Consider the following 6,164-nt stretch of genomic DNA (forward strand, 5'->3'; position numbering starts at 1 on the left):
TAAATGGTTTCTGTGTTCCATAATGTCAGAAGAGGTATAGTGCATTGATCTGAATTATTCAAACATAATTTCTTTGAAACAGAAGTCAGAATGATGTTAATAAGAACATAACTCATGCTGATGGTAAGAAACTTAAAACTGGTCCTGGAGGTAAGACTTACAGTGCAGTCATACAATTTTAATCCTCGGAAGCTGTCTTATATTGTGGTGTGGTTCAGAGAATGAGTGGAGCTATTTGAGCTCTGAGTTATGAAAGGCTATGGACAGAAGGAAGCCAGATGCCTTACCTCATGTGGATTAGATTAATTTTCATGCAAGTGGTGCTCGGAGCATAAAGTTGACTCTCTTGCGTGCACCTAGGAACAAGTTATAACACACTGACATATTCTTGTTAGAGTGAGGAGATACATTACTATTTCATAGAGAATATGACTTAAGGGATTAAATTATTTGATCAGTTATTAGGCAGTGCCTGACAGATAATATTCTCACACACCTTTAGAGATACAGAAAATTAGGTGTATTATGGTAACTGTTAAGAAAGATTGGATTTAGCTATTCCAATGTCTTGTTACCCTCTGTTCCTCTGAGTGGATGCTGTACTGTCTTTGTGATAGTAATTTCTTAGAAATGACTGGATGTTCCCCATACTCCCAGATTTAATTTCCAGTAAGGTAGTTTGTATTCTTGCCATCAACACCTTTTTAACAATTCAGTGGTCCCCAGAAGCACTGCTTTTCCACCTAATATGGAGTTTAAGAACACACCCATTTAATTTTCTTTTGTTTTATAACCCTTTCAGGTTTAGTGAATAGTGCTAACCATGATATGGAGCCAGTTAGCTCTCGCTGTATAGAGACCAAGTTGCAGCCGAGACAACCGGGCACAATTCCTAGGAGGGCAAGATCATTTTTTTAGCTGCCGCCTCGAGATTGATTCTGACTCAGGAACTTCAGTTCCAGTCGTAAAGGTTTACCTTTTCTCACTCCGATAAACATATTAGAAGCGTCTAAACAATTGGCATGAAACACTGGTCTGTTGGGTTATTGCAAGGGCGGAGTTGGTATATTTTAATATTCTATCGACCTCAAAAGGACAGGCATAATATAGACTGCTACATGATGGAAACCAAAGGTCACGACAGGCTCTCATTGTAGTGGTTGTGCTGCGGACTGGATTGGCATTCGATTTCTTGCAGCAGGAAGACTCCGATCTAGACTGGCCCTAAGGGGCCATCAAATGGACACCATTGGCTTGAAGCTAAGTATTTACCACAATCTAGAGCTATGGTAAAATATTGGTGAATATTTACCACCCCCCCACCCCCCCATCACTCTCCATGCTTAACAAGTAACAGTTTAATATTTTCAGTCACAGTAAGAGCCTATGATCTAGATTTGCCCACATATAATAGCCCCCATATTGTTAGAATAAAAGAATAGGATAATTTACATTAATTAATGTAATTACTTTCACGAAAGATAACAAAAATTACACTTTCAAATGCTGGCATGCACAAGGAGTGACAGTCCCTCCAGGCAAATTCTGGAATACCTTAAATTAGGCCACGACCGCTTCCTTACACATCCTTTCCAATTCATTATTCACAATGGACCTCTTATTCAACGCTATGTAGAAGGGAAAAAAGTGTTCTGAGCAAGACACGAAATTCACTCGTCATACCAATTCTGGCTTATTCAGTGGAATCTGCCCTTTTTGAATGGAAGGCACCAATGACCTTTTCTGACCTGCACATTTTCAGGGTGTCCGGTAGACATCGTCACAGAGAATTTCCTCATGTGATTCTTTGGCTGGCTGGGGATTTCCCATCATTTTCATGCACAGAAAGGCATGTAGATATTTGCCTGTAATGGTTGTCCAGTTTCAAACATTTAGACATGTTGGCAAAACCTGCTGAGCATCTGATATGATGAAACCCTGTTCAGCAGTTCTCAGGTTGTTACATGCAGACAAGCTGATAGGCACATAATTTTTATCTGCAAATACTCCTGAGAACTACCTAATGCCTGAATTAGCCAGTCCAAGTGGCAAATTCACCACGACAACGCTCCTTCCCACTCGGCCTAGCTCATGCAGCAGTACTTTGCTAAACACAGTATTCCACGACTGAGATGGCGTCTAATTGACTCCCTGTGACTCATATCTGTTTCTGAATTTAAAGAAGCCCTGAAAGTGAAATCATTTGATGATGTGAAAGCAAGGGAACACAATGCAGCTATTGATTATTCCAAAAACTGAGTTTTAGATGCACTTCCAGCACTGACAGGAACAGTGGTACATGTGCACTGAATGGGATTGATCCTGCAAAATCAACACAACATTCTACTTCTTACAGATTCAGTGCTGATGTGTTCTGACGAAGCCTCATACACAAACCTGACACTCGGAGAGGGGAGTTCGTTATGGAAAAAATACTGGTAATTAAGTATAATGAATTATTCTTGGGCTACCATTACTTCAGTACACTGAGAATGAGGACAAATGGTTCTCAAAACTCTCAACTACCTGATATGGCTGGTAGCCTGAGAAGAATTCATTAATTCCATTTGTTGTCAAAACATGCAGAGATCTCTCTAAACCAGCCAAATTGTGCCCAAACATTTCCACACCAGTCAATTGATAGGACAGGTGGTTATGCGTGTGCTCCAGAGTGTATGACGTGAACATGAATATTGACTTGAAGTCAGTGGAAATAATTTAGGTGCACTTGACATTTTGTTCTCCTCAATTCATTATTCACGCTTACTTGTTCAGTTCAGAGAACACATGTTACTAACTGTTCATTCACAAATGTTGTCCGACCATTTCCTATAAAACTTTAAATTGTTAATTTGAATGATCCAAATGTCATCTTCATATGTACAACATATATACATCTAGAGGCATTGAGAATGGCAAGGAACTAAGAATGCACTAGAAAAATATTGTTAGTGTGACTTGGTAAAAAACTCATTCGCATGCGATATTTGTTTGCAGTTTTGTTTTATGTCGGTCACAGACGACAGCTTCATACTGAAATGTGTCTTAAGGAGAATGTTTGAATGTAACATGGACATAATAGTTATGATCAAGCATTGGGCCGTTCTTGACAGTACTGGCCATTGAGGTTCCATGAGTAGGGAATTACTTGACAGCTGAGTCGACATCAACGATTCACGAAAAATCTGTGATAAATGCAATTGCTTGCTTCCAGGACTTCAGACTGAGAGTAACAGTTCAGAAAGCAATGGTGAGGTGCATCTGCAAACCTGTTGTCTTCAATCAGCCTGTCCACATGTCTGGACCAGGGGTCGGCAAACATTTTTTTCTAAAGGGCCAAATAGCAAATATTTTAGGCTCTGCGGGCCAAGAGGCAAACTCGAGGATATTTATATAGGTAAGCCTACTTATGTAACAAAAAAACAAACAAGTTTTAACAAATTTATTGAACAAAATGTAACTTAATAATAATAATAAGTAGACTACAATTGTTTTAAATACAGCTCTACTAATGAGAAGAATGGAATTGCCTGTTATGAGATATCATTTCACCAAACTGAGGTTTAGATTCAGTACTCCCTAACATCGAAATTGATTGTAAATGTTCATCCGTTAACGCTGACCTGTATTGAGATTTTACATATTTCATCTTTGAAAATGTCTTTTCACACAGGTAGGCGCTGCCAAATACAGATATAAATCCCCGAGCATATGATCTTAGTTGACCGTATTCATTGCTTGGAAGACATTTATAGAATTCTGTTAGATTCTTCTCTTGAAATTTTGTTATAGCGCGTACTTTGAAATTTCAAAGAATTTAAATATGTAAAATCCGTTCTTAGCCCGCGGGCCGTAGTTTGCCGACCCCTGGTCTAGACGCTTAACCCGACTGTATTCTTGCCAGATGTTTTTTTTTCTCCATGACTCATATTGCCATCATGCACTTACATTTATTGTACAAATTCACTTTTTAAATAAACTTAAAAAGATTTTAAAGGGAATTCGTACATAGCCGTGCTTCCTTTTTATAATTAAGAAATTGCATACTAAAAAGGAAAGGTCTGCTAGTGTACGTAATATTTTGATTCCATGCAAGTGCACAGCACAGACCAAGCGATGATCCTGTTCAGACTGTAACCTTGTTTACTTCAAAAGGAAAGTTATCTCATCTTATATTTTTATATTAAGACAATTAAGAAACTGGGTCCAATTTGTGAAGGGAATGCTGCATTCCATTAATAAAGATGATTCAGAAAATTCTGATATGGATTTATTGTCACCAACCGTTGATGCAAATTTGAGATTACTGAACACTGTCCTTGGGCAACTATACACTTTGCTGTCAGCTGTGCAGTTCTTGGAAGTACCACTCAAAACCATCTCCTGGAATGATCTTCAGAACAGCATCCTTCAGCTGAGATTTCACAAACCTGAAGAGGTTAGAGCCTGATGGCAACACATCCAGTACTGTCACCTTGGCATCCGCCAAGAAGCTACAATGCCGACGCCTTGACTACTGACAAGGAGAACGCCCGATTGATGGAAGAATTCAGCACATTGCATTTCAACACTATTTAGCGTGCCACCACATCGCAGCTATCCCAATGGTGCTTCTTCATAAAACCAATCACTACTTTCCAATTTCTGTGCCCACAGCTACTTGAATTTTGGATTGGCTTATCAAATTTTGTGAATGATTTCTGTATGAATGAAACCTACCAAGCTTGAGCATCTGCAATTAGAGATACTGAATAGTAACCGATTAAATTATATGCTTTGATGACTGTACCAGGCGTGATATTATAATATGCCAAGGAATTGGAATATTTAAAAAACAAACCCTGCAACATAAAATTGTACAAAGAAACTTAAGAATATATTAAATCTTGTCCGTCTAATCACAATAATTCTTATTAAATATTAAAATATTACAATAATTAACATTTAAAATATTAAATGATGTTCTTTATCGAGATATTCGATTTACATTAGACCATCATTTTTTCATGTTTCACGACGTGTTTCAGTTCCTAGATTTAATATATACTTATTATATCACAATATGACGCAACTTTACCATCTTGTTTTGTTATTGTTAAATTGAGATTTGCAGAATCTTTTTAAAATTGGTTGTCTGTTAATGGAATAGCCTCCCACCAACAGCTTATATTTTATACGCAACGTGTTATGTACGCTGTCTAAATGTCCAGCCAATCGTAACCATATTGATTTATTTATGGCTGTGATGTTCTCGCATCTTACACGATCATATAACTTGCCGAATTCGATGGCGTACGCATTTATCACGAACTAACAGACATGTCGAAATTTCGTAATTAACTCGCGCCGTATATTACTGGCAGGCAGGCTCTGGTCATTGCGGTATGATTTTCGATAAACCAGGAAATATATGTTAATATTTGCTCGTCAGGGATTTCGAAGTGTTAAGTGTTCAGTAAAGATTGGCTCAGAGTTTCGAAAGAGTGTAAAGTCTGTGTGTGAGTGAAGCGGCCCTCTGAGTATTTGTGGTTGTGTTGTGTTGTGCCAGCGAGAGACTTCGAACCAGGGACCATGGCAAGAGGAGCAACGCGCAAACAGTAAGGCAATGGCAAACCACTTCTGGATCATCTGCCAAGAACGTATATGAACAGGTCCCAGTCCGAGAAGAGAAAAGGATGGAAGGATCCTGTTCATATGGACCTGTCGTCAGACAGAACACTAAATAATAATAATACCTTACCTTACATTACATTTCATTACTTTACATTACATTCAGCTACCACAGACCCATCTTAAGTGTAACTAATTCAAGTTAAATAAGCAAAGTCTTAATCAAATTTATCTCAATTGTAAAGCATGTATAAAGGAAATATTTAGAATAAAGCCAATATATAAACCTCCTTTCCGTATAGACGAATTTACGTCAAATTCTCCGGAACCGTGATTCCACTGACAACTTTTTTAATCTGCAATAATGATTTATGAAACACAACGGCGGAGTAGAAATCTTAAATGCTGCTTAATTCGTGAGATTAAGTGAAGAGACGACGTGGTCTCTTAGTATGTAAGTGATTTGTTACAAGAGTGGAAATTCTCGTATAAGCGATGGCTACGTCAGTATAAAGACTAAACCTTGGGCTGTAAGAACCGAGTTCTTTACCCGA

The 6,164-nt window shown here is 38.2% G+C and overlaps 1 protein-coding gene and 1 long non-coding RNA gene across 2 annotated transcripts in view; both read left to right on the forward strand.

The window, feature by feature from the left end:
- LOC147872914 (uncharacterized) overlaps positions 1–4,910 on the forward strand; it is a 56,500-nt gene extending 51,590 nt beyond the window's left edge. The window contains exons 4-5 of the long non-coding RNA XR_015536724.1: positions 2,357–2,438; positions 3,215–4,910. This is a non-coding gene — a long non-coding RNA (uncharacterized LOC147872914). The remainder of the gene's footprint in view (positions 1–2,356; positions 2,439–3,214) is intronic.
- LOC147872912 (cell division cycle protein 20 homolog) overlaps positions 1–6,164 on the forward strand; it is a 149,676-nt gene that overhangs the window by 105,186 nt on the left and 38,326 nt on the right. The window lies entirely within an intron of this gene.

Source organism: Zootermopsis nevadensis, unplaced genomic scaffold, assembly GCF_977971745.1.
Source record: "Zootermopsis nevadensis isolate Lab colony 2312 unplaced genomic scaffold, Znev_1.0 Znev_ptg000023l, whole genome shotgun sequence".
Classification (NCBI taxonomy): domain Eukaryota; kingdom Metazoa; phylum Arthropoda; class Insecta; order Blattodea; family Termopsidae; genus Zootermopsis; species Zootermopsis nevadensis.